The sequence below is a fragment of the Ranitomeya imitator genome, chromosome 5, assembly GCF_032444005.1.
Source record: "Ranitomeya imitator isolate aRanImi1 chromosome 5, aRanImi1.pri, whole genome shotgun sequence".
In the NCBI taxonomy this organism is placed as follows: Eukaryota; Metazoa; Chordata; class Amphibia; order Anura; family Dendrobatidae; genus Ranitomeya; species Ranitomeya imitator.
In genome coordinates, this window is record NC_091286.1 from 636,442,869 (window position 1) to 636,469,125 (window position 26,257).

Sequence of the window (26,257 nt, forward strand, 5' to 3'; positions counted from 1 at the left end):
GCAGTATCTTTTCTTAGAATTCGTAATATTAATGTTCTTCTGTTATTCCTCCTAGAAATGTAGTGGTAATCTTGATTGTGACCATTCCCTTTGTCAAAAAAAAAGTGTGCTTCTACGCAACTGGCATTTTTTATCCATGAATATGCAGTCTTAGGCCAGCTTCACATTCAGCGTATGAAAATACGGTCCGTATATTACGGCCGTAATACGCTGAAAAGTTCCGAAAATAGTGGTCCGTAGCTCCTCCGTAGGCAGGGTGTTTCAGCGTTTTTTGCGCATGGCATCCTCCGTATGTAATCTGTATGTCATCCGTACTGCGTGTTTTTATCGCAGGCTTGCAAAACCGACAAAGGGATATACAAGAGATCCATGTGTAAAAAAAAACAAAAAACATATATACTGTCTATATATATATATATATATATATATGTCAGTAGACACATATATGTATATATATTAATATTTCATCCAGCGCGATGTAGCAGAAAGACGGTAATTCAATTACCGGCTTTTGCTTTCTCCTTCCTAAGCCCGACATGATATGAGACCTGGTTTACATACAGTAAACCATCTCATATCCCCATTTTGTTTGCATATTCCACACTACTAATGTTAGTAGTGTGTCTATGCAAAATTTGGCTGTTCTAGCTAGTAAATTAAGGGGTAAATGGCGGAAAAAATTGGCGTGGGCTCTCGCACAATTTTCTCCGCCAGAGTAGTAAAGCCAGTGACTGAGGGCAGATATTAATAGCCTGGAGAGGGTCCACGGTTATTGGCCCCCCCCTGGCTAAAAACACCTGCCCCCAGCCACCCCAGTAAAGGCACATCTGGAAGATGCGCCTATTCTGGCACTTGGCCACTCTCTTCCCATTCCCGTGTAGTGGTGGGATATGGGGTAATGAAGGGTTAATGCCACCTTGCTATTGTAAGGTGACATTAAGCCAAATTAATAATGGAGAGGCGTCAATTATGACACCTATCCATTATTAATCCAATACTAGTAAAGGGTTAAAAAAATACACAAACACATTATTAAAAATTATTTTAATGAAATAAAAACAAAGGTTGTTGTAATATTTTATTGAACGCCCAATCCAATGACTGAAGACCCTCGTTCTGTAACAAAAAAAAAATAATAAACCAACAATATCCCTACCTTCCGCAGATCTGTAAAGTCCAACGATGTAAATCCATCTGAAGGGGTTAAAATATTTTGCAGACACGAGCTTTTGCTAATGCAACATTGCAGAAAGCTCCCAGGCTCGACTTCATAAGAGGCGCCCTCTGCTGGTTGTCCTCATATGAACTCGAGCCAGGGAGCTTTCTAGGAAAGTTCCCACGATCTAGGAACAGCCAGCAGAGGGCGCCTCACCGCAAATGCAGGTAAATATAGGTTAATGACCTACTTTACCTACATTCTCCGGGGTTTTGCAGACATGAGCAACGTTGCATTAGCAAAGCTCGTGTCTGCAAAATATTTTGACCCCTTCAGATGGATTTACATCGTTGGACTTTACAGATCTGCGGAAGGTAAGGATATTGTTGGTTTATTATGTTTTTTTTGTTACAGAACGAGGGTCTTCAGTCATTGGATTGGGTGTTCAATAAAATATTACAACAACCTTTGTTTTTATTTCATTAAAATAATTTTTAATAATGTGTTTGTGTATTTTTTTTAACCCTTTACTAGTATTGGATTAATAATGGATAGGTGTCATAATTGACGCCTCTCAATTATTAATTTGGCTTAATGTCACCTTACAATAGCAAGGTGGCATTAACCCTTCATTACCCCATATCCCACCACTACACGGGAATGGGAAGAGAGTGGCCAAGTGCCAGAATAGGCGCATCTTCCAGATGTGCCTTTACTGGGGTAGCTGGGGGCAGGTGTTTTTAGCCAGGGGGGGCAATAACCGTGGACCCTCTCCAGGCTATTAATATCTGCCCTCAGTCACTGGCTTTACTACTCTGGCGGAGAAAATTGTGCGGGAGCCCACGCCAATTTTTTCCGCCATTTACCCCTTAATTTACTAGCTAGAATGGCCAAATTTTGCATAGACACACTACTAACATTAGTAGTGTGGAATATGCAAAAAAATGGGGATATGAGATGGTTTACTGTATGTAAACCAGGTCTCATATTATGTCGGGTTTTAGGAAGGAGAAAGCAAAAGCCGGTAATTGAATTACCGGCTTTAAAGCTGTCTAGCGCTGGAAGAAATATTAATATATATATATGTGTGAGTCTCACTGACATATATATATATATACCTATTCTATGTGTACACATTTATTCTACCTATTCTTCTGTAAGCTGTCAGTGTGATGTTACTGTACACAGCAATGAATTACCGGCTTTTCTCGCTAACACCGCTGCGTATTTCTCGCAAGTCACACTGCTGGTCCGTGTGTGATCCGTATTTTTGGGGCTTCCATAGACTTTCATTGACGTTTTATTTGCGCAATACGGTGACAAACGCAGCATGCTGCGATTTTCTACGGCCGTAGAAAGCCGTATAATACTGATCAGTTTAATACGGCAGATAGGAGCAGGGGCATAGAGAATAATTGTGCCGTATGTTTTGCGAGTTTTACGGACGTAGTTTCTGCGCTCTTACGTCCGTAAAACTCGCAAGTGTGACGCCGGCCTTAGTCTAGAGATGTTACATAGTTACATAGATTGAGATAAGACCTAGGTCCATCAAGTCTAACCGATCTCCACTAATTTTTCCATATAGAACCCAGTTGTCAATTATCCATACATTTTCAGGAGATATAACAAAGAAATGGTCAAATGTAGGTTCTAATATAAGATGCTGTGAAATTATTATATTATGGGGAATGCGATCATTCACTAAAAGGAAAACCTACAGAATTTAGCCAAAGCCTCTGAGCCAAGGATAAACCAATTAAACTGGTTATAGTAAAAGATATAATTATTAAACCTATAACGATTAACTACACATACCATAAATAATTCAGAATCATATAGCTTTATTATTAACATTTAAAATTATTTAACATATACCGGTATATATGTGTGGAGATGGTCTTCCGAATACCAGCTAAGAAATTAGTTGTTATGTTTACATCTATCTAATGATTTAAAATATATCTAACAAATGGCGAAAAAATACAGCAATAGTGAAATTCAATAAATAGATGATAGTAGAATATGAAAAAGGTAAATTCCCTAAATATAGTAAAAGTTTCTAATATATAGACTCTACAGCAGTACAATGTCACAACTGGTATGTGTAATCTTCCTTTATAGGTTTAATTACTTAGCAAAAGAAACATATTAACACAACTGACATGTCCTCCTTTAAGTCCTTTAAGTACAGTCATTGGGAGTCATATTAGCAGTATGAAGAAGCAACTTGAAATTCACTCCTTAAGTGATTGCAAAACAAAAAATATCACTGACATAGTTTCAAAGCTTTTAAGGTTGGAGGTAGAGTTAAGACCATCAAGTTTAACATGTAGCCTAACGTGTAGATCCATGTTGATTCAATCGGATTGAGACTGGGGGAATTTTCTGGCCATGGACCCAAAATTTCATAGTTTTGTTCACCAGTCTCTTAGTTATCACTTTTGCCTTATGACATGGTCTCGATCATGGTGGAAAAATCATTGTTCATTACCAAATTTATCCTAGATCATTGGGAAAAGTTGCTCTTGGAGGGTGTCTAGATATCATTCCTGGTCTCAGGATGCTTTAGTGGCATGACTCAGGACTCATGATGACACTCAAATTTTTTTCTCCGAACAATCATTCTTCTAGGTGTCCCAAACAGTCCGAAGGGGGCTTCTCCAGGGAAAATAACTTAGTCGAAAGTACAGGAATCAGATTGCAGTGGATTGCGGTGAAGTTATTTTCTCTGGTGAAACCTTCAAACTGTTTGGAACATCTGGGAAAATGATTGTCAGAAGAAGAAAAGATTAGCACTACCATGAATCTTGTGTCATGTTAACAGTAAGGTTGCTTTCACGCTGTGTTTTAGCACCTGTTGGTGGTACCGTCAGAGCTTATGTCCGAACCTCCGCAAATCGGGATCCAGGCGTTTCTGCTGATGGGACCACAGACTATAACGGTGCCGACAGAGTGAACATGTGCTCTGTTGTGCATCATTTTCAGGTGTGGACACCTACTGGAGGCCGACTCTCAGACGTATCTGACGCTTTTCTCATGAATCCAGTGTTGTTTTTCTTTTATTTCTGATCGTCTACATCCCTGAGATATGGACCTCTCTTCCTTGTTTGTAAATTTATTTTTTTTAATCAAGTGGGTGCAATCTTCAAATTTTCATGGAGACTAAACCGCTTTGGCTAATAACACTATATTTCTATGCAGTGAAGAGAGGGCCATATTTCAAGGATGAAGAGGGGCTGAAACTAAAGTAAAACATAACCAGATTCAGGAGTACAGCACTTAAAAAGTTTACACAATTATGGCAAGTGACACATGCTCTTTAAATTCTTAAGACTTTTTTTTTTTTACAAATAAGGGAGATAGGTAGAAATGTCATATTATCATATATCGATTAAGGGCAGATATGAAAGATGCGCGATACAATGGCAAGCTAATAATGGATAAATTAGGTTTGCTTTAAGCTACACCTACACAGTTTATGAGTTTACTCTAGATTCCTTGTATTTTACCAAAACTTGACTGATGTTGAAGGGCAGGGATCATCAAGGTTTCTCACCTTGAGAGTCATATTCAGCTCAGAAAGATGATCACCAGCCAATCTCTACGCAAAGAAATCTTATATGCCAACCGGCGTGCCTAACTGAATTGGCCGCATATAAAAAATTAATTCTGCAGCTGCCCTTTATAAAGTACTCATGCCCTAAGTGCCTCGTTATCAAGTAGCAATGCTATTAGTGTCATCATAAAGAACTTACTTCCCAAGTGCCCCCTTATCAAGTAATAATGCCCTTAATGCTCCCACATTAAGTATTAATCTCGTGACCTCTCCCTAGAAAAATATGTATGCCCCAAGTGCCCCCTTATCATGTAACAATGCCCTCAATGCCACCATATTAACCCCTTAACCCTCCGGCCATTTTTCATTTTTGCTTTTTCACTTTTTGCTTCCCTTCTTCCCTGTGCCATAACTTCTTAACTTTTCCATCAATATTGTTAGGGGTCGAGTTCCTGCCTCTGCACAGGGGGAATCTCGGGCCATCTCCGCTGCGGTCTCCCATTCTTCTCCTGCCGCAGTGGAGCCTGCTCAGCAGAGACGTCGGTCGCAGCGTCTCGCTCAGTCTGACTCTGTGCAAAGAGTTACTGCTGCATTTCCTGCTTCTGCCATTGAAGTCAGTGCTGGGCAGCAGCAAGCAGACGCTTCTGGGACTAAGTCCTGCTTTTCACGTTCTGAGCATGCCCTGAGTAAGATCTCTCAGTGGAGATCAAGGGTCACATGATCAGATACTGCAGCTAAGGCCATTGGTCCTTCAGGAAGGCCCTGTAGGTGCTCACGCTCTGTGGCAACCTCTCATTGGTCCTTCTAGGAAGGTCCTATACGTGCTGCAACTATTTAAGGCTTGCATGGCCGCACGGCCATGCACTAGTATTGTCTTTTGTTATGTGCTTTGCGCCAGTGTGGTCACGTGAGAGTGTGTTCAGGGACCCGGCTGAAATAAGCCCCTAGAATGCTGGCACCTCCGGCGAGGAGTTTGTGTTTGAATGTGTTCAGGGACCTGGCTGAAATAAGCCCCTAGAATGCTGGCACCTCCGGCGAGGAGTTTTGTGTGCATGCGTGACCACTGACTGCTCTCTGTTTGGGCAGTTAGCCTGTGCCTCTGTGGAGTCTAACAGGGTACAGTGCTTTTCTTTCACGGCTACTCAGTGAATTAACTGAGTTGGTCCATACCGCCATATAGTGCCGCTGTTTGCTAACAGCAGGTACTCCTGCACGGTGGACCCCAGGCTGCGAATGCACCAATATCAATAAAAACATCTCTATTAATTCGGTGCGTTCCGCTAGTCCTAACAAATATAGCTTTATGAGGACCTGTATTTGTAGGACAAGTTGTACTTTTGAATGACACCATTGATTTTACCATATATTATACTGGAAAATGGAAAAAAAATTCCAAGCGGGGTGAAATTGCAAAAAAAGTGCAATTCCACAGTTTATGTAAGGAAAAAAAAGTCATTTTCCAAGAACCTTGGCATGCCTCAGCCCTGCTATTACAATCTCACATGAATGCCGGCCACGTACCGCCATTCATAAGAAATTTAAAGTCCTCTGCCGACCCCCTGCTGTCAAGCCAACCCATTGGTGACCAGCGATCAAGTCACAGGGGCTGCGATGGGCTGGCCTTTCTTTTAGCGTTGTTCGTGATCGGCAGCAGCATTTAAATAGTGAACAGCTGAGGGTTGATAGCAAATCCACCTGCGTCTGTTAGACGCACATGACAGCTGATCAAATCAGTTGTCATGTGCGGGGAAAGATGCGAGTTCAGTCTTGGAGCCCGTAACAAAGGCAAGGACACTACTGATGACCTATCTATACATCATCGGTCGTGAAGGGGTTAGGTATTAATCTCATGAGCGCTCCCTTATAAAGTATGTTGGCCCCAAGTGCCCTGTTGTAAAGTAATTATGCCCGAAAGTACCCCTTTATAATGTAATAATGGCCCTTTATAAAGTAACAGTCTGAGTGACACTTATAAAGTAATTATGCCCCACATCCTCCCTATCCATTAAGTGCCCTCCAACAAGTAATAATGTCCCCTGTGGACACCAATGCAGGTGAGAGTGGCACTCGACTAACCATACAGCTATGAGCCGCACATCAGGGGCTTGATAGCCACATGTGGCTCACAAGTCACAGGAACCCTTGCTATAGTGAATATACTGTGTACAACACTACAAAATATGATGGCACTGCAGAATGGTGGATTGTATGTAAATAATAAGGCAATTGCTTTACAGACCAATTTTTTTTTAGAAAATGTTGAGGACCCTGCTCTCCATTCTATTGACCTTTAGTGATGCTTGAATAACACGTGAGTCAATGATTATGATACTCCAGTTTTAGTACCTAATATTTATGTTACTAAGGGAAAAGTCCCCATGGAAGAAAACACATAAGAGATCCTGAGTGCTGCAATACAGGGCAGGTGTGACTATATTGATTTTGCTATAGTTATGGGCCATGAACCACTCAAGTCATAAAATTATGGAGCAGGTTCATGTCAGGTCAATTCCTGCGGAGACTTTGCTCCCTGATGTATAGATCATGCATCTGGCAGGCAGACAAGAGATGACATCACATCATGGGAGGCCATGGATGTACATAAAGCAAATGTTGATACTGATGGTATGAACTTGAGTAATAGTGACGGAACCGAAGTGTGCAAAACTAGGTCTAACAGCCAAGGCAGATTAGAGCAATAAGTGCACAGAAAAAAATAAAGAAATGAATAAACACAAAAAAGTAGTTTATGTACATGAACAGTATATAAAGTAATAAAATAAATAACTTGGTACCGTGTTAGCCAGTAGATAGAAAAATATTTAGAACTAGCTGAAGAGCCCGGCGTTGCCTGGGCATAGTAAATATCTGTGGTTAGTTATAGCACGTCACTTCTCTTATTTTCCCATCACGCCTCTCATTTTCCCAATCGCATCTTTAATTTTCCCCCTCACATCTCTCATTTTCCCCCTCACACCTCTCATTTTCTCCCTCACTCCTCTCATTCCCGCCTAACACTTGTCATTTTGACCTCACATTTGTCATTTTCCGATCACTACACTATTTTCCCTCACTCCTCTCATTTTGCACTCACACCTTTTCATTTTCACCTCACACCTCTCATTTTCACCTCAGTATATACATGTTTGTCATCTCCATTATATATAGTATACACCTGTATGTCATCTCCTGTATATAGTATATACCTGTATGTCATCTCCCCTGTATATAGTATATACCTGCTGTGTGTCATCTCCCCTGTATATAGTATATACCTGTATGTCATCTCCTCCTATATATAGTATATACCTGTATGTCATCTCCTCCTATATATAGTATATACCTGTATGTCATCTCCTCCTATATATAGTATATACCTGTATGTCATCTCCTCCTGTATATAGTATATACCTGTGTGTCATCTCCCCTGTATATAGTATATATCTGTGCGTCATCTCCTCCTGTATATAGTATATACCTGTATGTCATCTTCTATATATAGCATATACCTGTATGTCATCTCCTCCTGTATATAGTATATACCTGTAGGTAATCTGCTCCTGTATATAGTATATACCTGTATGTCATCTTCTATATATAGCATATACCTGTGTGTCATCTCCTCCTGTATATAGTATATACCTGTATGTCATCTCCTCCGGTATATAGTATGTACCTGTATGTCATCTCCTCCTTTATATAGTATATACCTGTGTGTCATCTCTCCTGTTTATAGTATATATCTGTGTGTCATCTCCCCTGTATATAGTATATACCTGTGTGATCTCCTGTATTAGACCTCGTTAACACGTTATTTGCTCAGTATTTTTACCTCAGTATTTGTAAGATAAATTGGCAGCCTGATAAATCCCGAGCCAACAGGAAGCCCTCCCCCTGGCAGTATATGTTAGCTCACACATACACATAATAGACAGGTTATGTGACTGACAGCTGCCGTATTTCCTATATGGTACATTTGTTGCTCTTGTAGTTTGTCTGCTTATTAATCAGAATTTTATTTTTGAAGGCTAATACCAGACTTGTGTGTGTTTTAGGGCGAGTTTCGTTTGTCAAGTTGGGTGTGTTGAGTTGTGTGTGGCGACATGCATGTAGCGACTTTTGTGAGATGAGTTTTGTGTGGCAACATGCGTGTAGCAACTTTTTGTGTGTCGAGTTGCATGTGACAGGTTAGTGTAGCAAGTTGTGTGCAGCAAGTTTTGCGCATGGCGAGTTTTGCGAGTGGTGAGTTTTATGTCTGGTGCCTTTTGAGTATGTGCAAGTTTTGTGTGAGGCAACTTTTGCATGTGTTGCAAATTTTGTGCATGTGGCAATTTTTCCGCATGTGCAAGTTTTGCGTGTGGCGAGTTTTCCATGAGGTGAGTTTTGCACTTGTGGCGAGTTTTGCGTGAGCCTATTTTTTGCATGTGGCGAGTTTTGCGCGTGGTGAGTTTTAAGCGGCGACTTTTGTGTTTCGACTTTTATGTGGCGAGGTTGGTGTATGTGTGGTGAAATGTGTGCTGAGGGTGGTATATGTGTTCAAGCACGTGGTAGTGTGTGGCGCATTTTGTGTGTGTGTTCATATCCCGGTGTGTGGTGAGTATCCCATGTCGGGGTCCCACCTTAGCAACTATACGGTATATACTCTTTGGCGCCATCGCTCTCACTCTTTAAGTCCCACTTGTTCACATCTGGCAGCTGTCAATTTGCCTCCAACACTTTTCCTTTCACTTTTCCCCATTATGTAGATAGGGGAAAAATAGTTTGGTGAATTGGAAAGCGCGGAGTTAAAATTTCACCTCACAACATAGCCTATGACGCTCTCAGGGTCCAGACATGTGACTGTGCAAAATTTTGTGGCTGTAGCTGCGACGCCTCCAACACTTTTCATTTCACTTTTTCCCCATTATGTAGATAGGGGCAAAATTGTTTGGTGAATTGGAAAGCGCGGGGTTAAAATTTCACCTCACAACGTAGCCTATGATGCTCTCAGGGTCCAGACGTGTGACTGTGCAAAATTTTGTTTCTGTAGCTGCGACGCCTCCAACACTTTTCCTTTCACTTTTTTCCCCATTATGTAGATAGGGGCAAAATTGTTTGGTGAATTGGAAAGCGCGCGGTTAAAATTTCACCTCACAACGTAGCCTATGACGCTCTCAGGGTCCAGACGTGTGACTGTGCAAAATTTTGTTGCTGTAGCTGCGACGCTTCCAACACTTTTCCTTTCACTTTTTTCCCCATTATGTAGATAGGGGCAAAATTGTTTGGTGAATTGGAACACGCGGGGTTAAAATTTCGCCTCACAACATAGCCTATGACGCTCTCGGGGTCCAGACGTGTGACTGTGCAAAATTTTGTGGCTGTAGCTGCGACGGTGCGGATGCCAATCCCGGACATACACACACTCATACACACACACACACACATTCAGCTTTATATAGTAGATTGAGAGTCCTCAGTGGTGGATAACTGGATACCATTTAATGGCTAACTGAAAAGATGGTAACAAATTGCAAGTTTTCGAGACTACATAGGTCTCTTCATCAGGCAAAGACTAAAAGAAATTCTGAAGAATCACATACAATACAGACCAAAAGTTTGGACACACCAACTCATTTAAAGATTTTTCTGTATTTTCATGACTATGAAAATTGTAAATTCAGACTGAAAGCATCAAAACTATGAATTAACACATGAGAAATTATATACTTAACAAAAAAGTGTGAAACAACTGAAAATATGTCTTATATTCTAGGTTCTTCAAAGTAGCCACCTTTTGCTTTGATGACTGCTTTGCTCACTCTTGGCATTCTCTTGATGAGCTTCAAGAGGTAGTCACCGGAAATGGTTTTCACTTCACAGGTGAGCCCTTTCAGGTTTAATAAGTGGGATTTCTTGCCTTATAAATGGGGTTGGGACCATCAGTTGTGTTGTGCATGTTGTGCAGAAGTCTGGTGGATACACAGCTGATAGTTCTACTGAATAAACTGTTAGAATTTGTATTATGTCAAGAAAAAAGCAGCTAAGTAAAGAAAAATGAGTGGCCATCATTATTTTAAGAAATGAAGGTAAGTCAGTCCGAAAAATTGGGAAAACTTTGAAAGTATCCCCAAGTCCCCAGGAAAGGAAGACCAAGAGTCACCTCTGCTTCTGAGGATAAGTTTATTTGAGTCACCAGCCTCAAAAATCTCAGGTTAACCGCAGCTCAGATTAGAGACCATGTCAATGCCACACAGCAGACACATCTCTACAACAACTGTTAAGAGGAGACTTAGTGCAGCAGGCCTTTATGGTAAAATAGCTGCTAGGAAACCACTGCTAAGTACAGGCAACAAGCAGAAGAGACTTGTTTAGGCTAAAGAACACAAGGAATGGATATTAGACCAGTGGAAATCTGTGCTTTGGTCTGATGAGTCCAAATTTGAGATCTTTGGTTCCAAACACCGTGTCTTTGTGCTATGCAGAAAAGGTGAACGGATGGACTCTACATGTCTGGTTCCCACTGTGAAGCATGGAGGAGGAGGTGTGATGGTGTGGGGGTGATTTGCTGGTGACACTGTTGGGGATTTATTCAAAATTGAAGGCATACTGAACCAGCATGGCTACCACAGCATCTTGCAGCGGCATGCTATTCCATCCGGTTTGCATTTAGTTGGACCATCATTTATTTTTCAACAGGACAATGACCCCAAACACACCTCCAGGCTGTGTAAGGGCTATTTGACCAAGAAGGAGATTGATGGGGTGCTACGCCATATGACCTGGCCTCCACAGTCACCAGACTTAAACTCAATCGACATGGTTTGGGGTGAGCTGGACCACAGAGTGAAGGCAAAAGGGCCAACAAGTGCTAAGCATCTCTGGGAACTCCTTCGAGATTGTTGGAAGACCATTCCCGGTGACTACCTTTTGAAGCTCATCAAGAGAATGCCAAGAGTGTACAAGCAGTCATCAAAGCAAAAGGTGGCTACTTTAAAGAGCCTAGAATATAAGACATATTTTCAGTTGTTTCACACTTTTTTGTTAAGCATATAATTCCACATGTGTTAATTCATAGTTTTGATGCCTTCAGTGTGAATTTACAATTTTGATAGTCATGAAAATACAGAAAAATCTTTAAATGAGAAGGTGTATCCAAACTTTTGGTCTGTACTGTATTTATGCACAACATAGCACAGAAAAAAAAACAAAACATGGATAAGACAGATGACATGAAGCAGAATTACCATGAGTGATAAACAGTTATGTCCATAAATATTGGGCCAGTTCTTAGATAAGGAATGTAATGAACAGAACCAGACCCCAATCAGAGGACAATAAAACATTCCTTATCTAAGAACTGGTCCAATATTTATGGACATAACTGTTTATCACTCATGGTAATTCTGCTTCATGTCACCTGTCTTATCCATGTTTGTTTGTTTTTTTTCTGTGCTATGTTGTGCATAAATATGTGATTCTTTAGAATTACCAATAGTCTTTGCCTGATGAAGAGACCTGTGTAGTCTCGAAAGCTTGCAATTTGTTACCATCTTTTCAGATAGCCATTAAAAGGTATCAACCACTGAGGACTCTCAATTCTAAATATCTACTATATACCGTATTTTCGGACTATAAGGCGCAGCGGACTACAAGACGCACCCAGGTTTTAGAGGTGCAAAATAGGGAAAAAAATATTTGAAGCAAAAAAGGTGGTAAAATATTTAATAACATAAACATACTATTATATGTTTTCTTATTATATATAATAGTATGTTATTATGTTGGAAACTGTGGGCAGAAGATAGAGCTGCGGGACCAGTGTGTTGTCTGTAAACTACTGTATGAAGATGCTGGAGGGTGAGTGTAAGAATGGGGGCACAGGGCTTATATTAAAAGCACAACTCCAGCACTGAAAAATAACACTGGAGTGCTGTTTTGAGATCCCATTGGGAGAACTATAACTCCCAGCATGTCCGGCAGAACCTATGGCATGGTGGGAGTTATAGTTCACCGCAGAAGTGGCAGAGTGCTTTATTGTGTGTTGTAGTGCCTAACCTTTTAATTGTGGCAGCCAGCCAGCCACTGTGGTGAGGTAAAATGCTGGAGCATCCCATCCCATGACACCACAGAGCCCTCCCTCTTGTCACCTCTCCACAGCACAGGAGTAAGCTTGCAGATTGTAGTGTGGTGTCTGCAGGACCTGTGATGACATCAGAAGAGGGAGGGCTCTGTGCTGCCATGTGGTGCTCCAGCCTGCCCTCTTCATGACATCACACATGTCCTTGTCCTGGAGCACTCAGCATCCATCCAGCCCAGCCCCAGCAGGCAGGTATGCAGCTATCTTGTGTCCCCTCTGGCCCCTGCTGCTGCCCCCTCCTCCACCAGACACACAGATCTCCCCAGCTGCTGCAGGAATCCAGCACTGGGGAAACCATGTGTGTCCCTGTGAAGGAGTATTCATTTGCTGCTCTGGACTCACAGCTCAGCTAACAGGTGGGCGGGGAAGCAGCTAATGAATATTCACTGCACTTTAATGATTGGGACCATGTTATTTCCCCAGTGCTGATTCCTGAAGCCGGCAGGGACATTGTTCTGCCTCCTGCCTCGCAGTGCAATCCCACTCGCTGCTGCCTCCTCCCCACGTTACATCCCTACCATAAGACGCACCCACACCTTCCTCTCAAATCTGGAGGAAAAAAGTGCGTCTTATGGTCAGAAAAATATGGTAATTGTCTAAGGGTCACTTCCGTCTTTCTGTCTGTCCCGGATATTCATTGGTTGCGGCCTCTGTCTGTCTTGGAATCCAAGTCGCTGATTGGTCATGGCAAAACGCCCACGACCATTGCCACGACCAATCAGCGATGGTCGCAGTCCGGCGGCAACATGGCCTCTCCTTCTTCCCTGCAGTCAGTGCCCGCTCCATACTCCCCTCCAGTCAGCCCTCATACAGGGTAAATGCCAGCGTTACCGAAGCGCGGTGTAACACACTCCAGTTACGCAGCTATTAACCCTGTGTGACCAACTTTTTTACTTGATGATGCGTATGCAGCATCAATAGTAAAAAGATCTACTGTTACAAATAATAATAATAAAAGAAAATGTTACTCTCACCCTCCGACGTGTCGTCCTGTCCTCGGCAGTGCAAGCGGCAGGTCCCGGTGCTAAGGATGCTATGTGAGAAGGACCTGCCATGACGTCACGGTCATGTGACCACAACGTCATCACAGGTCCTACGCTCATACCAAACCTGGGACTGGAAGCTGCCGCGTGCACAGCACACAGGCGGCAGGAGTACAAGGGCCCTTCAGAAGGTGAGTATGTTTATTTTTTATTTTTTAACCTGTTACATACGTGGCTGGGCAATATACTACGTAGCTGGGCAATATACTACGTGACTGGCCAATATACTACGTGGCTCTGTGCTGTGTACTACGTGGCTGGGCAATATACTACATCACTGGGCAATATACTACGTGGCTGGGCAATATACTATGTCACTGGGCAATATACTACGTGACTGGGCAATACACTACGTGACTGGGCAATATACTACGTGACTGGGCAATATACTACGTGGCTGGGCAATATACGACGTGGCTGGGCAATATACTAGTGGCCAGCCTCCTGCAGGAACAGCCAGGGACAGTGCCAGCACCTGGCTGTTTAACCCCCTAAAATTATGCCATAATGATGGTAGCATTTTGACATGGAGAGGGAGGGGGCCATTGGTGCCATGGTGACCTTCGGTCGTCATGACAATCCCCAGGTCACAAAGCTACAGAAAACATCTTAGACCATGCTCAAAGCATAGTCTAAGATGCTTCTGTCAGTGCAGCACTGACAGGTATAAAGCATTGCAATGGGGGGTCCTGCTCTCATGACACCTCAGGGTCTTTGCCAAAGTGACGTGATACTTGCAAATCATTCCAGCAAAAAGTACTTTTTGACCACATATGGGGCACTTTCATACTCAGAAGACATTGTTTAACAAATTTACTGTTCCATTATCTCCTTTTAGCCCTTTTGAAAATTGAAAACTTGGGGCTAAAACATTTTAGTGCAAAAAATGCAACATTTCATTTTCACAGCCCAATGTTATACAATTCTGTAAAATACTTTTTGAGCTTAAAATGCTCACTACACCCATATAGGAATTTTTCAAGAGGTGTGGTTTCCAAAAGGTTTCCACTCTTTAGGCACATCAGGGTTCTCCAATTGTGACCTGGCATCTGCTCTTGATTCCAGACAGTTTTGCGTTCAAAAAGTCAAGTGGTGCTCCTTCTCTTCCGAGCTCTGCCATGCGCCCAAACTGTAGTTTTCCCCCACATATGGGATATTGGCGTACTCAGGAAAAATTGCACAACAATTTTTGGGGTCCATTTTTTCCTGTTACCCTTGTGAAAATAAATAGAGAAATGGAGCTAAAAGAGCATTTTTGAGGATAACGTGATTTTAAATTTTTATGGCTCTACGCTATAAACTTCTGTGAAGCAGCTGGGGGTTCAAGGTGCTCACCATACATCTAGAAACATTCCTGGAGGGGTCTATTTTCCAAAATGGGGGTCACATGTGCGGAGTTTCGACTGTTTAGGCACATCAGTGGCTCTCCAATTGCAACATGGCGTCCGCTCTCAATTGCAGCCATTTTTGTGTTCAGTCATATGTTGCTCCTTCCCTTACGAGCCTCGCCATGCACCCAAACAGTAGTCAACCTTTAACCCTTTTAGCTTGCTATGAAAAAAAATATCTTTCAAATAGGATGCAGATGTAAAGTGGACATATGGGAAATGTTATTTATTAACTGTTTTGTTTGACATAACTCTCTGGTTTAAGGTCATAAGAAGTAAGTTTGAAAATTGCAAAATTTTCAAAATTCTCTCCAAATTTCTGATATTTTCACATATAAACGCAAGTCTTATCGAACAAATTTTACCACTACCGTAAAATACAATATGTCACAAGAAAATAATCTCACAATCACTGGGTTCAGTTGAAGCGTTCTAGAGTTATTACCTCAAGTGACACTAGTCAGATTTTAAAAAAATGAGGCTCAGTCATTAATGTCTAAAATGTCTCAGTCCATAAGGGGTTAAAGGGAACCTGTCATGTTCGAGCACACTTTTATCCTGCATATATATGGTTAATCTGCTATTTAAAGCCTTCTTCACAAGTCTATTTTTTATGTCCGCATGTAGTCTGTTTTTTAAGGATGGTAAATGCGGACATATGCACACCCATTGTATTCAATGGTGGTGCACATGTCAGGTTTTTCATGCGGACCATGTGTCTGCTTGAAAAACCCACAGACATGTCATTATTTTTCATGCAGCATGGACAAAAAGCATCCTGCATACGGGCAAACTTATGACACATGAATGAGTGGTGCCATGGAAGAACAGAACAATCAGCGCTGTTCCCAGGCGCTGGGTGCTGAATCCGGCTCTAATCATTGTCGCCTGATCTCCCTGCGATCATTGAGACTAGGTGATGCTGATAGGAGTTGGAGTCAGCACCCACTGTCTGTGTAGCGTGTATTAAATAAATAATTAAATTTAAAAAAAGGCATGGAGTCCCCCTTAACTTTTATAACCAGCTGAGGGAAAGCCGACAGCTGGGGGCTGATGTTAATATTCTGGGATGGGGCCAGCTGTTTGCTTAGCCTTTACTGATTATTATAGGGGAGACACCCAAAAAAAATTACTCGTGGCCTCCTATATTTACTAACCAGAAAAGGCTAAAAAGATCGCTGCGGACTGATATTAGTAGAAACCACACAAGATCACTTGAAAATTAGTCACATATCGATCAAGAAGTGTTTATCATAAACAACATAATTAAAAGTCAACACTTTATTATTTTAATATAAAATCATACAGCATAAGATTAATGGAGTCCCTCATGCCAAACAGAGGGAAAGGAGCACGCATAGCAGATATCACAAAAACTTGCATAGTGGTCATATTCCTGTACACATATAGTGACCATAGTATGACCCATGGGTGTGCATATGATGTAGAATTAGTAAAGCATAAAAAACACTGAAATCTTGTTTCAATAACTCACTTATATTATTTTTACAAGAAATTTAAATATAAATATCACTGGAATTACCATACAAACACCCAAATAATACAAAATTGAAGAAAATATTTTTCTTGTTCAATGAAAACTAATTTTCTCACTACAAAATTGTAGTACAACAGGTATCAAAGATAGATGGCTGCCTATACTTCCTTAATTCAGCATGTTACATAAAGTATAATCAGTGGGAGCAGACATAGTGAGTATGGCAGATCTCATTGGTTATACCGGGAGAGTTCCCCCTCATATGGTATTAGTGCCTAGCAATATTAAACACAACATCCTTTGTAGAGAATAATATCCACTTAACGTGTTATCATTCAATGCTGTATTTAGATAGTGAGTGCTGTATATCTCAGTTGTTATTGCTGGGAAATTCCCCTTCATATAGCATTCATATCTGCGTAAGATCCAACAAAGAACCCACTAAAGATATGAGGGTAATGCACACTCGACGAGTTATAGTTCAATGTTGTATGTGAATGTCTGGCCTCTACAAGCTTGTTCTCACCCACCAAGCTCTTCACAGTGTGACATCCCCCCAATCTCCTCCCTCATTTCTGTTTACTACTCCTTCTCTACATTCCGCAAGTGACTTTCGCCTAACATACGCATTAATCCGTACCTCCCACTCGCTGTTCCAAGACTTCTCCCAAGTTCCACCAATTCTTTAGAATGCTCTACCCCAAGAAATTAGAACTAACAAGAATTTACACAATTTTAGGTGCTCTCTAAAAACACATATGTTTAGGGCAGCCTATCTCTAATCGAAGTTCATTTATATATCGCCCATTCACTGTTTCTCTGAACATGATCCTTCATCAAACTCCACTGCACCCAAAAGTACTACAAATTCTGACTGGGTGACTAGCTCATGCAGCCTTTATCTATGCCTCATTTTCTCAAGATGGCTGGACTCAATATCACTGTAAATAAGCACCTGTACCTAGTGTAGTCTTGTAGATTGTGAGCCCTCGCGGGCAGGGTCCTCTCTTCTTCTGAAACAGTCGTGACTTGTATTGTTAAGATTGCTGTACTTGTTTTTTTTATTATGTATACCCCTCCTCACATGGAATAAATGGCACTATAATAATTAATAATAATAGTGTCTCCCCACCTCATTGTAGATTGTAAGCTCTTAAGAGTAGGGTTGAGCGAAACGGGTCGTTCATTTTCAAAAGTCGCCGACTTTTGGCAAAGTCGGGTTTCATGAAACCCGATCCGACCCCTGTGCGGGGTCGGCCATGCGGTACGCGACTTTCGCGCCAAAGTCGCGTTTCAATGACGCGAAAAGCGCCATTTCTCAGCCAATGAAGGTAAACGCAGAGTGTGGGCAGCGTGATGACATAGGTCCTGGTCCCCACCATCTTAGAGAAGGGCATTGCAGTGATTGGCTTGCTGTCTGCGGCGTCACAGGGGCTATAAAGGGGCGTTCCCGCCGACCGCCATCTTACTGCTGCTGATCTGAGCTTAGGGAGAGGTTGCTGCCGCTTCGTCAGAAGCAGGGATAGCGTTAGGCAGGGTCCATTAACCACCAAACCGCTTGTGCTGTAGCGATTTCCACTGCCCAACACCACCTTCGGTGTGCAGGGACAGTGGAAGCCACATTTTTTTTTTTTTCCCCTCAGCGCTGTAGCTCATTGGGCTGCCCTAGAAGGCTCCCTGATAGCTGCATTGCTGTGTGTACGCCGCTGTGCAAACCAACTGCTTTTTTCAAAGCACAAATCCTCTTGTTCCTTCCTTTCTGCACAGCTATCTTTTTTGTTTGTCCACACTTTTTATTTAATTTGTGCATCAGTCCACTCCTTATTGCTGCCTGCCATACCTGGCTGAGATTACTGCAGGGAGATAGTAATTGAAGGACACTCCCTGTTTTTTTTTTTTTTGTGGGAGATTAAGATTGACATTTCTGCTAGAGTGCCATCCCTGTGTGTGCCATCTCTCAGTCAGTGGGCCATAGAAAGCCTATTAATTTTTTTGCTTGATTTGGGTTATAAAATCTACCTGAAAAAATCACTACATCAATCAGTGGGAGAAAAATATTGGCCTCAGGGCTTGTGTGCCACTCCTGACTCCTGTGTGCATCATCACTCACTCAGTGGGCCATAGAAAGCCCTTTTTTCTTTTTTTTTTTTGCTTTATTTGGGTTCTAAATTCTACCTGAAAAAATCAATAAATCAATCAGTGGGAGATTAATATTGGCCTTTGGGCTTGTGTGCCAGTCCTAAGCGTGCCATCTCTCTCTCTCAGATAGTGGGCCATAGAAAGCCTATTTATTATTTTTTTTATTGGGTTTATAAATTTTCCCTGGAACAAAAAAAAAAAAAGTGGGAGATTAATATTGGCCTCTGGGCTTGTGTGCCAGTCCTGAGCGTGCCATCTCTCTCACAAATAGTGGGCCATAGAAAGCCTATTTATTTTTTTGCTTGATTTGGGTTCTAAAATGTACCTGAAAAAATCACTACATCAATCAGTGGGAGAAAAATATTGGCCTCAGGGCTTGTGTGCCACTCCTGACTCCTGTGTGCATCATCACTCACTCAGTGGGCCATAGAAAGCCCATTTTTTTTTTTTTTGCTTTATTTGGGTTCTAAATTCTACCTGAAAAAATCAATAAATCAATCAGTGGGAGATTAATATTGCCCTTTCTGCTTGTGTGCCAGTCTTGACTCCTGGGTGTGCCATCTCTCTCTCTCTCTCCAATTGTGGGCCATAGAAAGCCTATTATTTTTTTTAGCTTGATTTGGGTTCCAAAATCTACCTGAAAAAATCACTACATCAATCAGTGGGAGATAAATATTGGCCTCTGGGCTTGTGTGCCACTCCTGACTCCTGTGTGCGTCATCTCTCACTCAGTGGGCCATAGAAAGCCTTTTTTTGTTTTATTTGTTTTCTAAATTCTCCCTGAAAAAATCATTTTATTTTATTTGGTTTCTAAATTCTTCCTGAAAAAATCATTTTATTCTATTATTTTTTTCCCTAAAGTCTCCCTGAAAAAACAAACAAAAACAAATCAGTGGGAGATTAATATTGCCCTTTCTGCTTGTGTGCCAGTCTTGACTCCTGGGTGTGCCATCTCTCTCTCTCTCTCCAATTGTGGGCCATAGAAAGCCTATTATTTTTTTAGCTTGATTTGGGTTCCAAAATCTACCTGAAAAAATCACTACATCAATCAGTGGGAGATAAATATTGGCCTCTGGGCTTGTGTGCCACTCCTGACTCCTGTGTGCGTCATCTCTCACTCAGTGGGCCATAGAAAGCCTTTTTTTGTTTTATTTGTTTTCTAAATTCTCCCTGAAAAAATCATTTTATTTTATTTGGTTTCTAAATTCTTCCTGAAAAAATCATTTTATTCTATTATTTTTTTTCCTAAAGTCTCCCTGAAAAAAAAAAAAAAAACAAATCAGTGGGAGATTAATATTGCCCTTTCTGCTTGTGTGCCAGTCTTGACTCCTGGGTGTGCCATCTCTCTCTCTCTCTCCAATTGTGGGCCATAGAAAGCCTATTATTTTTTTAGCTTGATTTGGGTTCCAAAATCTACCTGAAAAAATCACTACATCAATCAGTGGGAGATAAATATTGGCCTCTGGGCTTGTGTGCCACTCCTGACTCCTGTGTGCGTCATCTCTCACTCAGTGGGCCATAGAAAGCCTTTTTTTGTTTTATTTGTTTTCTAAATTCTCCCTGAAAAAATCATTTTATTTTATTTGGTTTCTAAATTCTTCCTGAAAAAAATCATTTTATTCTATTATTTTTTTTCCTAAAGTCTCCCTGAAAAAAAAAAAAAAACAAATCAGTGGGAGATTAATATTGCCCTTTCTGCTTGTGTGCCAGTCTTGACTCCTGGGTGTGCCATCTCTCTCTCTCTCCAATTGTGGGCCATAGAAAGCCTATTATTTTTTTAGCTTGATTTGGGTTCCAAAATCTACCTGAAAAAATCACTACATCAATCAGTGGGAGATAAATATTGGCCTCTGGGCTTGTGTGCCACTCCTGACTCCTGTGTGCGTCATCTCTCACTCAGTGGGCCATAGAAAGCCTTTTTTTGTTTTATTTGTTTTCTAAATTCTCCCTGAAAAAATCATTTTATTTTATTTGGTTTCTAAATTCTTCCTGAAAATATCATTTTATTCTATTTTTTTTTTTCCTAAAGTCTCCCTGAAAAAAAAAAAAAAAAAAAAACAGTGGGAGATTAATATTTACATTTGTGCTTCAGTGACAGTCCTGAGTGTCCAGAGTGTGGCATCTCTCTCATTTGTTGCCACCAACAACAGAGTGTGTAACATTGTGCCTGATTTTCGTTGTGGTCTCACTCACCTGTAAAGGGGTAGCTAAATCATACTGAAGTTATAGCTCACCGTGTAATTTGTGTGACAGCAACAAATACCGTTAGTTTGTTTACGTTTTTAAAACAATGAGGAAGTCTGGTGGAAGAGGTCGTGGCCGGGGGCGTTCATTGTCAGCTGGTAATGAGGGTAGTGGTAGTGGTGGAGCATCAGCTGGTCGTGGGAAAAAAAATATTGCACCTAACTCTGGAGCTGTGGAGCCAGGTTCGTCGTCTGGCTACACAAGGCCTCGAACGCTCCCTTTTCTGGGAGTAGGAAAACCGCTTTTAAAGCCGGAGCAGCAAGAGCAAGTTTTGGCTTATCTTGCTGACTCAGCCTCTAGCTCTTTTGCCTCCTCTCGTGAAACTGGTAAATGTCAAAGCAGCGCGTCGTTAGTGGATGTTCACGGTCAGGGACAAGTCGCTTCCTTGTCATCTTCAGCAAAAACAACAACAGAGAAGAATGCAGCAGGCGACACAACGGGTTACTCCATGGAGCTCTTTACACATACCGTCCCTGGCTTAGAAAGTGAAGCAGTTAACAGTCCATGCCCATTACAAGTTGAATCTGACATGGAGTGCACTGATGCACAGCCACAGCCAGACTACTATGCTGGTCCTTTGACTCAGACCACAACATTGCCCTCGCAGGGTTATGATCAAGAATCAGACCCTGATGAGACTATGTTGTCGCATCACGAACGCTATACCACCAACCGACACGGTGACACAGACGAAGTTGTACACGAGCTACAAGAAGAGGTAATAGATGACCCAGTTCTTGACCCTGATTGGCAGCCATTGGGGGAACAGGGTGCAGGCGGCAGCAGTTCTGAAGCGGAGGAGGAGGGGCCGCAGCAGGCATCAACATTGCAACAGGTTCCATCTGCCGGGCCCGTATCTTGCCCAAAACGCGTGGCAAAGCCAAAACCTGTTGGAGGACAGCGTGGCCATCCGGTTAAAGCTCAGTCTGCAATGCCTGAAAAGGTATCCGATGCTAGAAAGAGTGCAGTCTGGCATTTTTTTAAACAACATCCAATTGATCAGCGCAAAGTCATCTGTCAAAAATGTTCAACTACCTTAAGCAGAGGACAGAATCTGAAAAGTCTCAATACAAGTTGCATGCATAGACATTTAACCACCATGCATTTGCAAGCCTGGACTAACTACCTAACGTCCCTTAAGGTTGTAGCACCCTCGGCCAATGAAGCTAGTCAGCAACGCAACATCCCTTCCGGCAGTGTATGGCCACCATTTTCCGCACCACCTGCAGTATCTGTGCAGGTTTCTTTGCCAGGCCAAAGCAGTCAGGGTCAGGGAATCACCAGTTTTGTAGTAGGAAACACTGCATCTAGGGCACCGGCGGCAACAATACCATCTCCCACCGTCTCTCAGTCTGCCATGTCCACCGGCACCCACGCTAGTTCCACGATCTCCAGCTCTCCAGTCCAGCTCACCCTACATGAGACTATGGTTAGAAAAAGGAAGTACTTAGCCTCGCATCCGCGTACACAGGGTTTGAACGCCCACATAGCTAGACTAATCTCGTTAGAGATGATGCCCTACCGGTTAGTTGAAAGCGAAGCTTTCAAAGACCTGATGGACTACGCTGTACCACGCTACGAGCTACCCAGTCGACACTTTTTTTCCAGAAAAGCCATCCCAGCCCTCCACCAGCATGTTAAAGAGCGCATCGTCCATGCACTCAGGCAATCTGTGAGCACAAAGGTGCACCTGACAACAGATGCATGGACCAGTAGGCATGGCCAGGGACGTTACGTGTCCATCACGGCACACTGGGTAAATGTGGTGGATGCAGGGTCCACAGGGGACAGCAAGTTTGGGACAGTTCTGCCTAGCCCACAGTCTAGGAAACAGTTGGCTGTAGCCGTTCGCACCCCCTTCTCCTCCTCTTCATCCTCCTGCAGAAGCGAGAGCTCGTCCACAGACCGCAGTCGCACAACCACTCCATCCGCAGCTGCCACTGTTGCACACCAGGTCTCCCATTATGGGGCAGCTACTGGCAAACGTCAGCAGGCTGTATTGGCTATGAAGTGTTTGGGCGACAACAGACACACCGCGGAAGTTCTGTCCGAGTTCTTGCAGAAAGAAACGCAGTCGTGGCTGGGCACTGTAGATCTTGAGGCAGGCAAGGTAGTGAGTGATAACGGAAGGAATTTCATGGCTGCCATCTCCCTTTCCCAACTGAAACACATTCCTTGCCTGGCTCACACCTTAAACCTGGTGGTGCAGTGCTTCCTGAAAAGTTATCCGGGGTTATCCGACCTGCTCCTCAAAGTGCGTGGACTTTGCTCACATATCCGCCGTTCGCCCGTACACTCCACCCGTATGCAGAACTATCAGCGTTCTTTGAACCTTCTCCAGCATCGCCTAATCATAGACGTTGCAACAAGGTGGAACTCAACACTGCACATGCTTCAGAGACTGTGCGAACAGAGGCGGGCTGTTATGTTTTTGTGGGAGGATACACATACACGGGCAGGCAGTAGGATGGCAGACATGGAGTTGTCAGGTGTGCAGTGGTCGAAGATTCAAGACATGTGTCAAGTCCTTCAGTGTTTTGAGGAATGCACACGGCTGGTTAGTGCAGACAACGCCATAATAAGCATGAGCATCCCTCTAATGCGTCTGCTGATGCAAAGTTTGACGCACATAAAGGATCAGGCGTCTGCAGCTGAGGGAGAGGAAAGCCTTGATGACAGTCAGCCATTGTCTGGCCAGGGCAGTGTACAGGACGAGTTAGCGGGCGAAGAGGAGGAGGAGGACGAGGAGGATGATGGGGATGATTATATTTTTAATGAGGAAGCTTTTCCGGGGCCACTGGAAATTGGTGGCGCGGCAAGGCCGGGTTCTGGTTTTTGGAGGGACACAAGTGACGTGGATTTGCCTGAAACTGCCCCTCAACCAAGCACAACCGCAGATTTGAGAACTGGAACTTTGGCCCACATGGCGGATTATGCCTTACGTATCCTCAAAAGGGACACACGCATAACTAAAATGATGAACGATGACGATTACTGGTTGGCCTGCCTCCTTGATCCTCGCTATAAAGGCAAATTGCAAAACATAATGCCACATGAGAACTTGGAACTAATATTAGCAACCAAACAATCAACTCTTGTTGACCGTTTGCTTCTGGCATTCCCTGCACACAGCGCCCGTGATCGTTCTCACACGAGCTGCAGGGGCCAGCAGACCAGAGGAGTTAGAGGGGCAGAAATCAGAAGTGGCGTTGGCCAGAGGGGTTTTCTGACCAGGTTGTGGAGTGATTTTGCTATGACCGCAGACAGGACAGGTACTGCAGCATCAATTCAAAGTGACAGGAGACAACATTTGTCCAGTATGGTTACAAACTATTTTTCATCCCTTATCGATGTTCTCCCTCAACCGTCATTCCCATTTGATTACTGGGCATCAAAATTAGACACCTGGCCAGAATTGGCAGAATATGCATTGCAGGAGCTTGCTTGCCCGGCAGCTAGTGTCCTATCAGAAAGAGTATTCAGTGCTGCAGGTTCAATAGTAACAGAAAAAAGGACTCGTCTGGCTACCCAAAATGTAGATGATCTAACCTTCATTAAAATGAACCACAACTGGATTTCGAAATCTTTTGCCCCACCTTGCCCGGCCGACACCTAGCTTTCCTATGAAAAGGTCTTGCCTGTGGACTATTCTGAATGCCTTTTCCAATCTCGTAATTTTCTGCACCTGATTGTCCAGCATACGACATGTTTACACCTCACTAAATGGCCAAACTCCCCACACGGGGCCGTGGTATCGACACTTGGCGACAGCACCCGTTAGAGTGCTGTTTGTCTGAAGAGGTGGGTGTGCCCGCTTTTGGTCGACGGCACTGCCACTGGGTCCCTCCTAGTACAATAAAGTGTCTCTGGCGGTGGTGGTGCGCACCCAACGTCAGACACACTGTTGTAATATGAGGGGCCCTGGGCCTGTACCGCCGGCCACAAGACAGTTCCCCCCCCCAGCTCAAACAGTGCTCTACCACTTGCAAAATTATCTCACAGCTCCACCAATGTTTAGTCTATGCGCTGACATCCTTCAATGCCTGCCACTGACAATACCATTGTATTGACATTTTTGTTATGTTAGGCCTTCGAAGCCTGTCTGCGGTCACTCCTTCCACTATGCCTCCACTGACCACACCACTGCTGCCCGTGTACCCCAGGAACCAATTTAAAATTGCCTACAGCCAGCCCAATTTTTTTATTTTAGGCCTTCGATGCCTGTCTTCGGTCCGTTCTTTCTACTACTACTACACTGACCAGGCCACTGCTGCCCGTGTACCCCTGGAACCAATTTAAAATTGCCTACAGCCATGTGTTATTATTTTAGGCCTTCGATGCCTGTCTGCGGTCACTCCTTACAATATGCCTCCACTGACCACACCACTGCTGCCCGTGTACCCCTGGAACCAATTTAAAATTGCCTACAGCCATGTGTTATTATTTTAGGCCTTCGATGCCTGTCTGCGGTCACTCCTTCCACTACGCCTCCACTGACCACACCACTGCTGCCCGTGTACCCCTGGAACCAATTTAAAATTGCCTACAGCCAGCCCAATTTTTTTATTTTAGGCCTTCGATGCCTGTCTGCGGTCCATTCTTTCTACTACTACTACACTGACCAGGCCACTGCTGCCCGTGTACCCCTGGAACCAATTTAAAATTGCCTACAGCCATGTGTTATTATTTTAGGCCTTCGATGCCTGTCTGCGGTCACTCCTTACAATATGCCTCCACTGACCACACCACTGCTGCCCGTGTACCCCTGGAACCAATTTAAAATTGCCTACAGCCATGTGTTATTATTTTAGGCCTTCAATGCCTGTCTGCGGTCACTCCTTACAATATGCCTCCACTGACCACACCACTGCTGCCCGTGTACCCCTGGAACCAATTTAAAATTGCCTACAGCCAGCCCAATTTTTTTATTCTAGGCCTTCGATGCCTGTCTGCGGTCCATTCTTTCCACTACTACTACACTGACCAGGCCACTGCTGCCCGTGTACCCCTGGAACCAATTTAAAATTGCCTACAGCCATGTGTTATTATTTTAGGCCTTCGATGCCTGTCTGCGGTCACTCCTTACAATATGCCTCCACTGACCACACCACTGCTGC